This window comes from Cryptomeria japonica, chromosome 10 (genome assembly GCF_030272615.1).
Source record: "Cryptomeria japonica chromosome 10, Sugi_1.0, whole genome shotgun sequence".
Taxonomy (NCBI): domain Eukaryota; kingdom Viridiplantae; phylum Streptophyta; class Pinopsida; order Cupressales; family Cupressaceae; genus Cryptomeria; species Cryptomeria japonica.
The window spans coordinates 580893654-580912436 of NC_081414.1; positions in this window are offsets into that span (position 1 = coordinate 580893654).

Here is an 18783-nt window from a genome sequence, read left to right on the forward strand (position 1 = left end):
ATATTTTTATTATCTAAAAATTCTTTCTTTCTCTATTGCTTTTACCCTAACTCGAAATTGGGTTAAGGTTGTTTATTATTATTATTATTGTGTGTATTTTGTGTGTGTTGCAGGGTACGATGGCCATGGAGGTGGCGACCGAAATGGAGGCAGGGTGGCGGTTTGAAGGGGCGGAGGAGGCTCCCTGGGTGTACCCATAGTGGTCGGTCATGAGCCGTCCATTATGGTTACCCACAGTGGTAGCTCCCATGCTATCCACTATGTTTAAACACAATGGCGGCCCCTGTGTTGTCCATTGTGTTTAAACACAGTGGCGGCTCAGTCGTGTCATCCACTGTGTTTAAACACAGTGGCTCGACCATGTCATCCACTATGTTTAACCACAGTGGCTCAGCCCTCGCCGTCCACTGTGTTTAAACATAATGGCTCGGCAGTGCTACAACACAGTAACCCCCCCCCCCCTCTTTTTTTTTATTATTTAATAAATATATATTAAATATATTTGTTTTTGATATCAAGTTTATATATATATATAATCTAGGGAAAACATGCATGTCTTCCACATTAAGATTCAAACAGTTAAAAGACATATTTCGCTAGGATTTTCATTTCCAGTTTAAAAGGTGTATATATATATATAAACAACCTACTATGGTAAAAATATGAACTTCAAACTATTTTATTTCAATCACAGAATAGGGGTTGCCCCTTTTTATTTCATTTCTTATCTACCCGAATCTCTAGATTTCTCTGCTATGCCTAAATCTGTATATGTATTTTTTTTTAATCACGTAACAAACAAACTTTATAAAACTATCAGATTTATCTAACAACATTTCTTTTCATTTTAACTTCTAATAGTTAACTATAGAAAAAAGGTAAATATAAATTTGTCTACTTTAACTTTCTGCATTTTTTGAAATAGAAAAATGACAGTAATAAATAAAATTATAGCAACATTTAAATAGTACAGAAAAACACCTAAAAACATTTCATTTTGCACAATGCAAGACTATGATACTTCAAATGTCTATTTAACCATATTTGCATTTGGAAAATAACTAGAACTAAATAATTGTTTTTATTTTACAAACATTCTTGCTTTTCTACTTCTTAATATTCTCATTTCACTTTCTACATTTCTTTTTTTTTCTTTATATAAATTACAGAGATAAATAGATGACAGATTTCAATAGAAGACATATTTAAATAAAAGACAGATTTCAGATAAATGACAGACTTCAAATAATTGATAGATTTTAGATAAAAGACAACAGCATTAACATTACAGAATTTCATTCAAAATACTTTTCTTATAAGAATATTTTGAATACAATTTGTCAACCTCTACAAATGGGTGAAATACCCAACTAGTCTCTCATTCCTAATAAATGAAGATTTAAATAAGTAAAAACATTTTTTTCTTTCAAAATAAATACAACATAAAGCTCCTCATTTACATTTCTGCAACTAAAATATAATATTACATTTCCTATTCTTTTTCTGCAATAAAATCAGCAACTCCTAGCTTTCCTTTTTCTTCTTTTCCAAGCAACCTGCATTCAAAATCTTAAAGTTGTGACTATGGAGTGCTCACCTCCTAGCCTAGGCTTACTAGAAGCCACCCCTGAGCTTGGAGAACCAAGTCCTAGATGGGTTACACTCAAGCAAACACAAACAAGTAAGAGGAAAACTCAAGCAACACATTCCCATCCCAAAGATAAACTTTATCACATAGTGTGATATTTACATGGGTGGAAGTGGACCAAGTAGGAGAACTGTAAGATAGTAGATCACAGCCAACTCATGGCAACCAAGAACACAAGAAAAATTCATCTTAACCCAACATCCTTATGACCCCCAAGGCATACGTGTCATATTTTCTCCCCTTATGACCCCTGAATGCATAAACAAACTATGCAGCAAGGGTCACATAAACAAACCCTTGAGATCACTCTCATAATGAGAGCCTCTCACTCTAAGGCTATCAAACTCCTTCCACCCCTAAGACCATTCTACCCTCCCAAGGGAAGAAGGCCTTGGATACTCCCCAAACACAAGAAAATGCATAAAAAGAATTAAGAGGAAGATCACATAATATTTTCACAAAGGAAAAGCAAGGAGAACAACATTTACATTCAAGCAATCCTACAAACAAATTTCCAACATACAAGTAAGAAAATGCATCAACCTTGAATCTGCCAAGGGTTTTCTAGGGATAGCTTGGAGAAGAGCAGCCCAATTCCACAAATCTTTTTAGCAACACTTAGCCAAAATTCTATTCTAAAACTGATTTTTTTTCATAATTGCAAGATCTCCAAAGATGGAGAGTGGGTGATTAACTCACTAAGTCTCAATCTCTTGCCTAAGAAGGCTTCTCCCACTCTTTCCAACCTCTTGGATAGAGTGAGAGGCTCCCATTGGTTGGTCTTCCCTAGGTGTTACACACTCCCTAACCAAGGCACCTCAAGAAGAGGAATTTAATGGGGAAGAGGAATGACACATACCAAGAAGGTTATCTACCCAAGGATGGCACTCCTAAAGATGAAATTAGGCCATCTAGGAAAACCCACCTTTTTGGGAGGTAAAACAAGTCCTAGGGGAAGGACACATGACCAAATTTGGCCTTCACCCATAGGTACCTCATAGGGCCCTCTAAAAATGCTCCAAAATTGACTCTAGGAGTTGGTTTAACCCTTAGAAAGTCCACCTAAAGTTAACCTACGGGTCAACTCAGAGTTGACCCTCCTTATGGCTCACTATCCTAGATTTCTTGGAACTTTCAAGGATAATTTGGAAATATATCAATTAAACAAAAAATAAATCTGTCAAAAAGGTGACATGACAATTGCCAACACAACATACAACATATGTGTCAAGTGACACTACAAAAATAATTCCACATCACAAATACACACATGGTAATTGTCTCTTGAATGATTTAAACAATTTAATAAATACAGTTTACACACATGCAAATATTTACGTTTACGAATAAAATACGATACATACGGGGTGTTGTCTCTCGAAATAGACAACCGCTGGTTTTATGAACGTACATAGACCTAGGCTTGATTCTCCGTAATGTTTCCATGGTCACATGGACAATTTTCCTGCACATCTCAATTACACATTAGTACTTCCCAATAGCCTCATATAATATTAAACACATAATAAGAATACAAATCAATCACTCTGCATACAATTGACTTCATAAAAATCAATTTAGCATATAACAAGGCAAATCCACAAAAGCAATTATCATAATCCTCATAAATTTAATCCATTCATAAGATATGCATCATATTTCTAGTATCATAATAAAGTCCTACAAATCAAATAATGACATACACCATCTCAATGCTATCCTATTCTAGAATCATATAAAATTCTATATCCACAATGCATAGAAATGAAGCATCAATATATCAATGTTATCCAATTCCTGGGATCATATAAAGTTCTATATCAATAATGCATAAAAATAAAGCATCCATAATAGTTCCAACATGAATATCACTAAAATGCTAGGATGGGTCAGGGTAGGGCCTCACAATATGATGCATACCTTCATGGAGGACTATGTGGATGATTTACTAGCTAAATCATTCACCCGGGCAGAACATCTAGGCATATTAGATAAAATCTTTCAAAGATTGGAAACGTTCAAGGTCAGACTAAACCCTAAGAAGTGTGGCTTCGGGGTCACATCAGGCAAAATATTAGGCTACATTGTGTCTGCAAAGGGCATTGAAGTAGATCCAGCAAAGGTACAAACCATCATGGAGATGCCACCTCCTAGGAACATTAGCCAACTCAGATCTCTACAAAGATGGTTGCAATCTATCAGGTGATTCATAGCCCAACTAGCAGATAAAAGTCTACCATGCAATCATCTACTACATAAGAACATACCTTTTAGATGGGAAGCCAAGTGCGTGGAATCATTCTGCCAACTTAATCAATATCTAATGAATCCGCCAATTTTGGTACCACCAATAGCAGGAAAGTTGCTCATTCTCTACATATCGACAACAAAAGTATCATTGGAGGCACTCCTAGTACAAGAAGATCTGAAAGGCAAAGAATGAGCTATATATTACATTAGCAGAACTTTAAATGGCTATGAGCTAAATTATACATTCATTGAGAAGACATGCCTACTAGTGGTATTCGCCTCTCAAAAGTTCCACCACTACATGCTAGTTGCAAAAATTGATCCTCTCAAGTATTTACTTAGCAAAGCAACTCTTACAAGTCGATTTGCTAAGTGGTTTATGATTCTTAGTGTGTTTGATATCTAGTACACAAAGCGTCGAGCTATCAAAGGACAGGTAATTGCAGATCAACTGGTTGAAGCACCACTACCAGATAAACAATCAATGCAGGTGGAATTTCCAGACATGGATGTCCTTCCTGTCACACCCAAGCAATGGACCCTGTACTTTGATGGATCCTATACCCAACATGGATTAGGTGTCAGCATCTTGTTCATCACTCCAGAAGGTCACACCGTTTCACGATCTTATAGACTGATATTTCCATGCACCAACAATATTGTTGAATATGAAGCCTTGGTCATAGGAATCAAAATGGCTATGGAATGGAGAATCATGGAATTGAGAGTCTATGGAGATTCTCACTTAGTTATCAATCAAATCAATGATAAATATCAAACAAAGGATGATAAACTAATTCCCTAAAAAGAATGGTAGATTATTTCAAACAGTACTTTGTACACGTCACCTTCGAGCAAATACCAAGGTTGGACAACAGAGCGGTTGATGCAATGGCCACTATCGCTTCACTGCTGCAAATTCCAGAGAAAGAGAGTCGTTATGAGTTCCTAGTAGAACAACTATTTTCCCCAGCCTATGACAACTTTGCATCCCAAGTCATCTATGCCTTAACCGGTTTAGACTCCTCTCTATATGGTAAAATCTATGAATATCTTAAGAACAATACCCTTACACTCGACCTATCTTGTAACCAAAAATGCAGCTATATCGGGCAAGCCACCCGGTATACCTTAACCGCTGACACCCTTTACCATCAAGGTCTAGATGGTATGATTCTTCGTAGCCTTGATCGTAATATTAGCAGGTAGAATATTAGTATTAAACAAACAAAATATTAGTATTAGTATTAAACAGAGTAGATAAAAGAAGCAGAAAAAAATTACAGTCGCGCTGATTAGCAAGCGCTTGCGCTAATCCGCGGGCGCTCGCGTCAAAACAACTAGAGTTAGTGCCTGAAAATTCAAATTCAAAATTTTAATAAAATGCTTGTGCTAATCGCAAAGCAGTCGCGTTGAAGTGATAACTGATAAGAGATGGAAGTGAGAAGATAGAAGCGAGAAGAATAGAAAGAACGAGGAGGAGATAGATGGATTTTCGGGGCGGTTGCGTTGAAGCCAAGATGGTCACGCTAAAGCACAGTGAGGCGCCAGAAAAACTTTCAAATTTTATGCGGTCTCGCCGAAGCCGAGACAGTCACGCTGATTAGCAAGTGGTCGCGCTGATCTAGAAAACAGTCACGCCAATGTGCATGTGCTCATGCTGAAACATGAACCTACAAGAAATCTTCACAAAAAACTCAATTTTTTGTTAAATTTAGGATGTGGGTCCCACCGGGCTTTCCAGAATAAAAGGGGAAAAATGGAATGAAAGGTCAAATGATCAAAATGACAATGAAATAAATAAGAAAACCATAAAACATCAAAAGATCATTTTATACCTTTGTTATTTTACCTCTTCGTCGGATTGAGTCTTCGGTGAAGTTGAATAGCACCTCTCTTCAACTTGATTGGATGGGCTCCTTCTTGATGGATGTGGAATGCTCTCCAAATGCTCAACAAGGTAAGTGGATTGTTGGATTGGATTTGGATTGAAAGATTAAGGATGGATGGATTTGATAGAGGATTATGAAGAGGATGAGAGAAGAAATAGACAACATGACAATGCATGAGAAGTGGATCCTTTGTAAGGAGAATAGGCTCCAATTTATAAATTGGAGAAGGCTAATGGAGGGCCAAGATTGATTTGATCATGAAGGGTTGAGATTGATTTTAGGTAGAAGGCATGGATCAAGGGTGCCTTGGGAAAATAAACAGGAATATAAAATTCCTTGGATAAAAAGGGGGGAGAAATTTGAATTTCAAATATGAGAAATTAAAAATTCCAAAATAAGGATACATTGAGGGATTCAAAGAAATTTGAATTTCTTTGAGAGACTCAATGTTGATGTGACATCAGTGGGAATTAAAAATTAAGGGATAATGATAATCATGATTATGAAAGATTCGAGAAGGATTAATTAGGTTGAGTGGGATTAGGAAAAGTGATTTGTTGGAATCACATGACTAGGTTAATTAATTAGAATTAATTAACTGAGTGGGTTTAGAGGAAATAATTATTGGAGGGGACTTTGAAAAAATAGGGGAATAATTAATTTGATAAATTAATTATTGGACAATAGTGACAGGATTAATTAAATTAGATTTAATTGATTCTGATAGGAATAAGGATAACACAATTAAGTCAATTAATTATGCTGATAGGTTTAAATTAATTAAATATTAATTTTAGGTGTCTAAAAATGGCTCTGTTTTAGGGGTTGAGCAAGTTATGAGCCAAATTGAGAAGCTATAGCAAGATCAAACTTTCCTACAATGTCTTAGTAGTCCTCTTTCAATGGAGGAAGTTGAGCAGCTCCTGCACCCATTGGCTCAGCTCTATGTGTTTCTGAAGATGGTCCATGAAGAACCAGCAAGCTTGCCATTTGATGAAGTTATCTATTTGGACCAAAGTTGCCAGATCCTAGAAGCTCAGGTGTTGCCTTCTGAGGATGATTGGAACCCATTACAGTAGGTCTTTGATCTGCTTTTCCCAATTCAAGCTTAAATTCTGGTTTCTGAACCAGCAATTTTGGGTCCTAGCATTCTGCAAGCGGAAGTCCCCTTTGAGTCTCCAAAAATGTTAATGTTCTTTCAAACTTATTCGCGGGGTCACATTTTGGTTAAGTGTTTACCATTCCCCTTTCTCTTTTCGACCTGCTCTTCCTTTCATCTGCGAGTGCCACGTGGTGTCACGATGTTTCTCTAAGAGACTCGCCTTTCTTGCCTTGCATTAAGAAAGCATAGAGTTGTCGCGTGGCACAGAGCTTCCCTTTGGTGTAAGTGTTCCTAACCCCACCATTCTTCGTGCGCTAGAAGTGGCACTTGGCACCTCTGCGCTTCATTTCCTGGTCCTCCTTTTGCGCTCAGCTCTGAGTCTCCTCTAAGTTGTCATGTGTCCCTTCATCGATTCATGATCTGGAATGTTGTTGGCACTATGCGTTTCTTGATTTGGAAGGTATAGAGGTTTCCATGATGCATTTAGCATAATTATATCAAAAGGCCATTTTTGCCTTTTGATTTTATGCATCTCTATGGAGGCTACGTAAGGAGATTCCTGACAGGGAGTGGTTGCAGAGGTTTTTCCCGTGTTTTCCTGTTGGTAGTTGTTAGATCCGTGAGGGCTATTTATTAGCCTTCCTTCAGTTGTTTTAGAGGTTCAAACTTTGAGGAAAGATCACTAGACTTTGGCTATGTGAGTCAGGCCTTTATGTTAATTATGTTTTGTGGATGATAAATATATCAGACTATTCCTATGGCCTTTATGGTTATTTTGTTTGAAGCTTAATAGGTTAACTTTTGTGCTATTTTCTAATTCAGTAACTTGTATGATATGTGTTGTGAGATTCTATAGATTAAATTATGTTATTAAACTTGTTATCTATTAGATGAATGGTGTATGTCATATTATGTTGAATAATCCTTGTTTGCTTTTCTTCTCAAACTATATTAGATATGTAGATTGTTGAATGGGCCTTAAAACTACAAATACCTGGGTTTTCTATGCTTCAAATGTTCCAAAAATATTCTAGCGCATCGCCTAATTAGTGTAGCTTTTAAGAATTCTTTCTCTCTTTTCTTCCCACTTTTGTATGAAGAGTTGTCTTCTCAAACCCAGAGGTTATTCAGTGAACTTCACGCAAAGGTCCCCCATCACTGAATTTCCCATAAGGTTGTTAGTATATAATATGCAAGATTAGTAGTCAACAAGATGTTTGAAGCATAATCCTTGGTGGTGTTTATTGGTTGTGGTATTGATCTGGTTCCAGACTATATCCTAGCTGACATTTTTTTGGTCAGCATGTATTGTTGTAATGTGTGAGGTTATTATTTTGTAATTTGTGTTGAGGGTTTAGCCAACCTTGAATTATAGGTTGATGATTTGTATAAATATATGTAATATTCATTTGTGAGATGTATTTGTGTGTGCTAACATTGAATTGATCTTTCAGTAGTAGAGGAGAAGTGCAAAAAAGTGTGAGAGAGTGTGAATAATTGGAAAGAATAGAGTTTAATTATTTGTGCTTAACCAAAACTATAATCAGGCATTAGGAGATTATGTTCTCACAATTCATGTAATCTATATTGTTGTCTGATATTTGTAAAAAAGTGTCTTCCTCAAGGTTGTAGCCCTTCTTGTGATTTGAGCAATGATCTCTAAGCAGCGTGCCTAAATGCATGTGCTTTCCCCATTGTAATATTTGCATCTACTCCTAATAGGGTATTATCTCATTGTGGGTAGGTTCCCACCATGGCTTTTCCCTTAACCGGGTACATCAAAAATCTTGGTGTTATGTGTGTTATTGATGTGGTGATGGTTTATGTTTTCATTGATAATAATTAGATTTGAATTTAATTTTAAGTTGTGTAGATTTTGTGTGCAAACTGATTCACCCCACCCCCCCCCCCCCTCTTAGTTTGCTTCATTGTTTCCAACAATTGGTATCAGAGATAGATCCTCCAAAAGAAGGCTGACTGCTTCAAGAGATCCAGGATGGAAACCTTTTCTTTTAAGAAGGATAGTCCAAGGTTTTATGGAACAAATTACACTCTTTAGAAGAACCGGATGGAATATCGTTTGTGATGCATCAATGAAGACTATTGGAAGATTACTAAGAATGTGTATAATGCCTCTCAGATTAGTCCTACCACTCTGAATGACATAAAGGAAGTTGAATTCAGTATTAGCGCTAAGGAAGCATTGTTAAGTGCCTTGTCTGATTTGAGATGACTAATGCAATGGATTTGTAGACTTCTCATGATATATGGAAGAAGTTGGATACTTTGTGTGAAGGTGATAGTCATGTGAAAGTTGCTAAGTTTTAGAGATTGAAAGGAAAGTATGAAATGATAAAGATGAGAACATTACCTCCTTTATGCAAAAAGTGAATGAGCTTGTGTTGAACATCAGATGTGCTAGTGGAGTATTGGAAGAATCTGAGATTGTAGCTAAAGTACTAAGATCCTTGCCTCCTTCTTACAAGCACAAGGTTGTTTCTATTTAAGAGATCTGAACAGTGACAAATATGACTAGAGACATGCTGATTGATAAGATTGTTGCTTTTGAGTTGAGCGAGTTTGGTGAAGCCCCCCCTAAATCTGAATCTGCATTCAAAGTTACTGTATCTGAGAAGTAGAAATATGATCTAGGAGAAAGTTCAACAAGAGTATCCAGATATGAGAGAACTTGAAGAAGATGAAAGAGAGATTGAAGAGCTTGAAGCCCTGATTGCCAAAAGATTGCCTAAAGATGTCGGTAAGTATGAAGGAAAGTTGCCTCTTAAATGTTTTTCATGCAATAAGATAGGACATTTTGCCTCAAGGTATCCGGAAAGAGTTTCTAAGAATCCATTTAAGCCCTATAAGTCTAAATATCAAAAGTACTATTTTACTGTTGATGATGGTGTGACAAATGATGAGTCTGAGAAAGGAAATTCAAAAGATGAATGGGTATTCATTGCTATCAAGGAAGATGATCCAGTGACTGTTGATTCTACTAGCTGCATTGTTGAAGAGAAATATTTGGCTGCTAAAGTTGAAGAGAAAGATGAATGGTTTATTGGCAGTGGTTCCTCTCATCGTATGATAGGTGATAAGAGTAATTTTTTAAGTATAGAAAAGTATGATGGTGGTGTAGTGAGATTTGGAGATAAAAAAGCTGGTATAATCTGTGGTAGAGGTTCTATTTCTCTTGATGGTAATCATAACACTAATGATGTCTTGTATGTTGAACGTCTAAAGCATAATATTTTGAGTGTTGGACAGATGGTTGATAAGGGATATGATTTGTAATTCAAGGATGGTAGATGTAAGATCTTGAGAAGCTCCAGAATTAAGATTGCATCAGGTACTAAGACTAAAGGTAATATCTATCACTTGAATGTTGGTGGTAAAAGTTGTTTAATTTCTTAGGTTGATGAAAGTTAGTTATGGCTTAGAAGGATGTGTCATGTAAATTTTGACTACATGGTTAAGATAAGTTGCATTCAAGATGTAAGAGATCTTCCTAAGATTGTTAAGCCTTCTAACTCGGTATGTAAGGAATGTTAGTAAGGGAAACAAACAAGAGTTTCTCTCAAAAGAAAATAGTATACTTCTAATGGAATATTAGATCTTGTGCATATTGATTTGTCTGGTCCCTCTAGAGTGAGTAGCTTGTAGGGTGATAGATATTTCATGTTGTTGATTGATGACTATTCAAGGATGATGTGAGTTACTTTCTTAAGGAAAAAGTCTGAAGCATTGGAGAAGTTGAAAATTTTCAAGGCTATGATTGAGACAAAGATTGGACATAAGCTAAAGTGTCAGAGATCTAATAGAGGTGGTGAATTTACCTCCAATGAGTTCAATTCTTTTTGTGAAGAGCATGGAGTGAAGAGACAGTTATTCGCTCCATGGACCCCTTAGCAGAATGGTGTTGTGGAAAGGAAGAACAAGACAATTCAGGAAGCTGCTAGAACCATGATGATTGAAGGAAATGTTCCACATATCTATTGGAGAGAAGTTGTGAGTATTGTTCTATACACTCTCAACCAGGTGTATATTAAAGGTGATATCGGTAAGACTCCTTATGGGTTATGGTTTGGTAATGCTCCTATAGTTAGATATTTCAGAATTTTTGGTAGTAAATGCTATATCAAAAGAGATGAAGATCTAGGGAAGTTTGATACTAGATGTGATGAAGGAATATTTATTGGTTATTCTACTAAGAGAAAGACCTACCATTATTATAACAAGAGATTGAGAAAGATATTTGAAAGTGATAATGTGAAAGTGGATGAAGGAAATGAGTATCAGCCTAGATACTCTAGATGTGATTCAGATGATCAGATTGTCAGTGCAAATAAAGGAAAGCAAGTGTAGACCCAAAACCAAGTGTAGATTTCTCTAGAAAAGCTTGATAATGAAGGAGAAGCAAGTACATAAGAAAGAGTTCAAGAGTCTGAAAATCATGAAAAACCTAAGACTCCTAGGTATGTAAGGTTAAATCATTTACAGAATCAGATTATAGGGGATAATAATAGAGGTGTGATGACTTGGAGAAGAGTTGCTAAAGAGTATTGCTTAATTTCTAAGATTGAACCTAAATATGATGAAGCTTGTAAAGATGAAAACTGTGTTAAATATATGAAAGAAGAGTTGAATCAGATTGAGAACAATAATACATGGACTTTAGTTCCCAGACCTAAGGATAAGAATGTAATTGAAACTAAATGGATGTTTTAGAATAAGTTGAATGAGCAAGGTGTTGGATATTATTGGTCAGTGTTGTTTCTAGGAAATGTTGTCATTGATGTCAGCATATTCATGTGATTTGATCTGGTGTGATTGGGAAGATCTTATGATCCAGTTTTGTTGTTGTTAGTTTGTTGGTCACTGTTTCGCAAAGTTCAGTTATCCTTCGGTATATTCCGGTGTGATTAGTTCTTGTGCTGAGATTTTGGGATATTGTTTGAAGTGGTCTTGTGTATCTTTATTTCAGATGGTTCATGATTTGGTGGTCAACAAGTTATTCTTCTTCATGACAGATGCCGATTGGTTGTGTTCTTAAGCTTTCAGATGTTGATCGATGAAGATTTGATAAGCGGTGTTGGTGTAGCTATTCCTAATTATTCTAACATACTTGCTCATGTTTCTTAGTCATGTCCTATTTTTTTTGGAGATCCACATTGATCAATGTGCGAGTTTTTGGTGGTTTCTATCAACCACTATTTATTTACATGTTATGCGATATTCCTCATGGTGTAACATGTTGCGGTTGATCTTGGCATGATTTTCGGTGGATTTGATTGTTTGAGAATTTAATTTAGGACCATTATATGCTATGTAAATCATTATATTGGTCTGGTGGTTGATCTTTGTATCATGTGATGTAATTTTTTAATTATGAGTTGAGGGTTAGGGTTTAGCCAACCTTGTTATCAAGGTTGATGAATTGTATTTATATAGGTGATATATTCATGTAGTTTGGGTGTCATTGTTATGTCTGCATTATCAGAGAGAGGTGTATGTGGGAACAATTGATTTATCCTTCTATGTTGAGTTTAAGGAGAAATTGGTGTTGTATAGAAGACATCTATGCTTAACTAGAACTATAATCAAGCATTTGGAGATGATATTCTTTTAATTCATTTCTTCTGGATTGTAGTTTGAATCTTATTGTAAGTCAGTGAGAATTCCCTGAGGGTTGTAGCCTTTTGGGTCATTATTATTTGAGCAGTGAGCTCTAAACAGTGTGTCTGAATGCATGTGCATTCCCCATTGTAATATTTTCACATACCACTACAGAGCATCATCTTACTGTGGGTAGGTTCCCACCACGGTTTTTCCCTTAACCAATTTTTCCATGTCAAAAGCTTGGTGTTGTGTGTTGTGCTTTCAATTTGCCTATCTATCTTATTGTTGTAGTTTATTAGATCTATTTTTGGTAATTAAGTGTGTTGCTCCAGTGAAGACTAATTCACCCCCCCCTTCAGTCTTACTTCTTGATTGTTTCTAACAATTGGTATCAAAGCTAGATCCTCTAATAGAAGCTTAATCGCTTGAGGGGATCCGGGATGGCAATTCAAGGTGTTATCTTTAAGAAGGATAGTCCAAGGTTTGATGGAAACAATTATACTATATGGAAGAACTGGATGGAAGTGCACTTGAAATGTCTTGGTGAAGATTATTGGAAGATTACAAAGAATACCTATATTGTTCCTCAGAATGGACCATCTACTCCTGATGAGATTAAGGAAGTTGAACATAATATTAGAGATAAGGAAGCATTAATTAGTGCCCTGACTAATTCTAAGATGACAAATGTAATGGGCTTCAAACCGTACATGAGATCTGGGAGAAGTTTGAGATCCTGTATGAAGGTGATAAACAAGTGAAGGTTGCTAAGTTGTAGCGTTTGAAAGGAAAGTATGAGACATTGAAGATGGGAGATGATGAGAACATACACTCTTTTATGGCTAAGGTGAATGATCTTGTCCTAGGTATCAGATTTATCATGGAACCATTGAGGAAGATGAAATTGTTGCTAAAGTGTTGATATCTTTTCCTCCCACTTATAACCATAAGGTTGCTTCTATTGATGATATCCAGAGTGTGACTACAGTGACAAGAGATGTGTTGGTTGGAAAGCTTGATACATTTGAGCTGAGTGAATTTGGAGAATCACATCAAAAGTCTGAGACAACATTCAGAGTATCTACATCTATATTCAGTAAGAAGAAATGATCCTAATGAGTGCAAAATATCTAGATATGAGAGAGAGAGAGAGAAAAGAGATGGAAGTGCAAGAAAGAGAGCTAGATGAGCTTGAAGCATTGATTTCCCAGAGATTGCCTAAAGGTGCTTGTAAGTATGAAGGAAAGTTGCCTTTGAAATGTTTTTCTTGTAATAAGATAGGACATTTTGCTTCTAGATGCCCGGAGAGAATGGCTAAGTATGAAAGGCATGATAAGTTTGATAAGAATGATAGGAATGATAGATATGACAAGCATGATAAGTATGATAAGCCTTACAAGTCTAATCAGAAGTTTATAAATCAGAAGAACTCTTATTATGCTATTGATGAAGGTGTTACAAATGAAGAATCAGAAGAAGATGAAGTTGTGTTTATTGCCATTAAAGAAGAAAGACTTGTACCTATTGATTCCACTTGCTACACTATTGAGGAGAAGGCTTTAGCTGCTAAGGTTGAAGAGAAAGATGAATGGGTGATTGACATCGGTTGTTCACATCATTTGACTGGTGACAAAAGAAAATTTGTGAGTGTGGAGAGGTATGATGGATAAATAGTTAGATTTGGAGATGACAAAGCCTATATAATTCATGGGAGAGGTTCTATTTCTTTTGATGGTAAGCATAACATTGATGATGTCTTATATGTTGAAGCATTGAAACATAATATTTTGAGTGTTGGACAGATGGTTGATAAAGGTTATGATCTACAATTCAAGGATGGTAAATGCACTTGATCTTGAATGCCTCCAATATAGAGATTGCATATGGGACTAAGATTGAAGGTAACACTTTTCATTTCAATGCTGGTGAGAAAAGTTATTTGATTGCTCAAATTGATGAGAGTTTCTTGTGGCATAGGAGAAAAATGTCATGTAAATTTTATTTCAATGATTAAGATTTGTTCTATGCATATTGTTAGAGATGTCCCTAAGATTGTTAAGCCTGCTAATCTGATATGTAAGGAATATCAGTTGGGTAAGCAAACAAGGATTTATTTCAAAAGAAAATAGTATACATTAGAAGGACTGCTAGATCTTGTGCATACTGAACTATGTGGACCTACAAATGTTATAAGTGTGTAGGGTGATAGATATTTTATGTTGCTAATTGATGATTATTCTGGATGATGTGGGTTGTCTTTTTCAAGGAAAATGAGAAGTATTTGATAAATTCAAGATATTCAAAGCTAAGGTGGAGACTGATTCTGGATTGAAGGTGAAGTGCTTGAGATCTGATAGAGGTGAATAATTTTGTTCTGGTGAGTTCAATTCATTATGTGAGAAGCATGGGATTAGAAGACAGTTATCTTCTCCTAGAACCCCTCAACAGAATGGAGTTGTTGAGAGGAAGAACAAAACTAATTTGGATTTTGCAAGGACTATGCATATTGAAGGAAATGTTCCACAGATTTACTGGAGAGAAGTCATTAGCACTATTGTTTATACATTCAACAGAGTTCACATCAAAGGTGATACCGATAAGACCCCTTATAAGCTTTGGTTTGGTCATGTTCCTACTGTGAGATATTTTAGAGTATTTGGTAGCAAATGTTGGATGGAGAGAGATGGGGATATAGGAAATTTTGATGCTAGAAGTGATGAAGGTACCTTCTTTGGATACTCTACAAAGAGAAAATACTACCGGTGCAACAATAAGAGACTGAGAAAGATAGTGGAGAGTGAAAATTTGAAGGTGGATGAGAACCTTGGGAAAGAGATTAGAGCATGTGGTTGTGATAATGGTCAACATGTTTTTTTATCCCCTATTTAGACTAAAGAACCTAAGCAGAATGATCTAGTAGAGACAATAAATCAAGATGTTCTTGTTACTGGTGATGGAGTGCAGGAACTTGATAGGCAAAACAATTAGAAAAGTCTATGGTATGTAAGATTGAATCATTCTAAAAAATCAGATTATTGGTGATAGGAAAAAGGGTGTGATCACTAGAAGAAGATTAGCTTCTAAAGAAATATGCTTGATTTCTAAAGTTGAACCTAAACATGTTGCTAAAACCTATAAAAATGAAAATTCGATGAGATATATGGATGAAGTGTTGGAATCCAAGAACACTGAGAGGAGGGGGATGAATAAATGCTCTACTGGTAAAGTTAGTTTTAAACGTATTCCTTATTAACTGGTTAACAGTAAAAAAAATTAGAATGCATACACAAAATAACACAATGAAAGGCCACACCATAACACCAAGATTTATACGTGGAAAACCCTGCAAAGGGAAAAACCATGGTAGGGATGATACCCACAATATCTATATACTTGATCAAGGTATACAAATATTATATAATAGGGTCTGCACATGTAGAAAGGCCAACTGCCTAGAGCTCACTGCTCAAACACAAAAAATAGAAAGTCTCATTGACTTACAGAACATTTACAAGTGTTTACAAATGAAAGTGAACCTATAAGTAACATCTAACCATGGTAGATAAGTTTTGGTGAATGCTCTGATAACCTCTGTTGTATTCTAGTTTTGTGATACTCTGTTCTGCTACCGGTTAAGTTGTGTACGTGAAACTGCACATAGCCGCTTCCAATCGTATACCAAAATGCATACCAAAACTCAATGAAATATTCGCAATCAAAAGTTGGCATTCCATCTAACATATTTGATCTATCACTGAGGTGATTTTCTTAAATATCCTTCTAACTTAACCATGTTGGATTCAACAAGAAATATAAACAAGCCGGCTGCCAGAACATAATGAAAATCAAAATTAAATCCAATGACCATGTCAGCCATCACACGTTACCACCAAAATCCATGAAGACATAATTGAGATGAAAATATTTCCTAACTATGTCCTATCCATTTCTGGGTTCCATATACACGTTACCGAGATCAGAACAAGTTACCAAGATGAAGACTTAGCCAGGATGAAGTGAGTGTCTGTGTCGGTGCCAGTGTAAAGCAATGTGAATACCAATATTGGTTAGAGTAATGCATGTCGGTTAACCAAACAATGAAACCATTTTCTCCCCCTTTGGCATTGATGGCAACACTCATGTGAAAAATGATACCATCCATGAAAATTGTCACTGAATCCATGAATCTGTTGGATCTGTACATGTGTCTGCTATATACATGTGATTCTTCCCCTAAGAAATATATACATTTTTCACTTATTCCTCCCCCTTTGACATCAATGACAAAGCGAGGTTCCCATAAAGAAATTTGTACAGTTACAAGCATGAGTCGGTTCTATACACACTTCAAAATATCTGCATACATGTTCTTAAAAAATGAAAAGTAATTATCCCAACCATTCTTAAGAGATTCAAGAATAGAGATGAAACTGTTCAAGATGTTGGCATAATACTCTATCTCTTTTGAAGTAGCGGGATCCTCCTTCTATAGGTTATAAATACATTTTGTTTTATGAAATAGCAGATTATCAAGTCGGGGACCAGTTAGATTCCCAAGCTCATTTCCTCTCCTTATTATTTTGTCCATATCCTTCTCCAATTTCAAAATTTGATCCATCACCATCAAAATTGGACCATCTAAAGAATTTGTCAGATTAACTGTTGGGTTGTAGGTGTTAGAAATCTGAATTAAGTTCTTCCTACAGTCTGATAGTTGCTTGTCTATGGAGCTAGTTAATTTATCAAAATATAGACAATTCTTATAAATATTATCTCCTTCAGCCAAAGTTGTATCAATTGACTACAAACAAGTCTAAAATTTCACCTTATCAGTCTCAATCATGCACAAAAATGTTAGCTTTCGGGCTGCCACAAAATCTTCTTTAACCTGTTAGTGAGATCTTCAATAAAGAATCATGATGCTTGGGGATAAAATCAATGATTTCTTCTAATTTACCCAAAGAGAATGCACCATCTTGTGCAACAATTCTGGGCCCAACTGATGCAAAACTGCAAAACTGTGCTCAATCAGTTTCCTGTCCTTAGATTCTTCCTATGCTAATTCTTGTGTAGCTTGTGCCTGAAGAGCTATTGCTGCCAAAATATTCTCTATCGATGACATCTTATGGTAGGGTTTGTCAAAATTAATGGAAAGGTATGGTAAATTGCCTTTAGCTATGGCAGAAGTGTCAATTGCCAAGCCGGAAGAGAGATCCACCACAGTCTCCTTACCCTTATCAGCCAAAGAGATAACCTTTGTATCCTTTGGTTCTTGTGCACCGGTGGCTTCACCACCTAGTGCCTCACCCAAAACTTGAGTATCCCCTGCACCTGTATCCTTATTTACATCTACCTCTATATCCTCTATTATGTGTATATTATCTGTTGGGATGTCCTCTATTTCAAAATGGGACTCAGCAACCGATACAGTGGTATCTGGTTGAGTGCTTGTCATATTCTCAGTATTTACAGTTGGTTTATCAACCGGTTTCATATACTTAGGTAATTGAATATTCTGTGATTGTACAAAAGTGTAACTTAACTCATATCCAATACCCAAAAGAACTCTCACCCATATATCAATTGTCTCCTTTCTAATTTCTTCAAGTCTGTCCAACATGAGACTATTAATTCTATACTTGGGATTGAATTTTGATGATCCAGTTTTATTGATTAAGTCATCCATTTCTAGAGGAGTTATTGAAGGAAAAGGATTGACCAATTCGGTCTCCTTAATCTATTTGTCCAGTGACTGAGCATGTAGCTTCTCGACTTCTAACTTATCAAATAACTCCTTAGGCAAAACTTTTTGTAATTCTATCAATGCCCTACTAAATGAATCAAGATATTAAAGAATAGCCTCTTCTATTTGCTTCTTGTCCTCCTCACCAAAATTGTCAAATAATGAAGAAATTTTATCTAAATTACCATCATTTACAATTTGTTCAATTAAATCTTGTGCATTTATCTTTTTCTTACCAGTTCTCTGTTTAGGTTTAGGTTTAGCTTGCTCATCTGATTTGGGTTTTCTCTTATATAAAATTGTGATCTTTGGCCACCGAGGAGTCTTCTTGACAGGTTCAGACTTTTGTTCTTCTTTCTTCTCCCTTACCACTCAAGCAAAAACACCTTTCTCCTTGGGAACCTCCTTGATCTTAATATCCAATTTTGTTTCAGAAGAAATGGTCATATATTGCTGGGTTGCCTTAGTTTTCTTCTTGGGTGGCCCTATCGATGTTTGACTAGAAGGCTCAACTTCTGGTTGTTTGGAT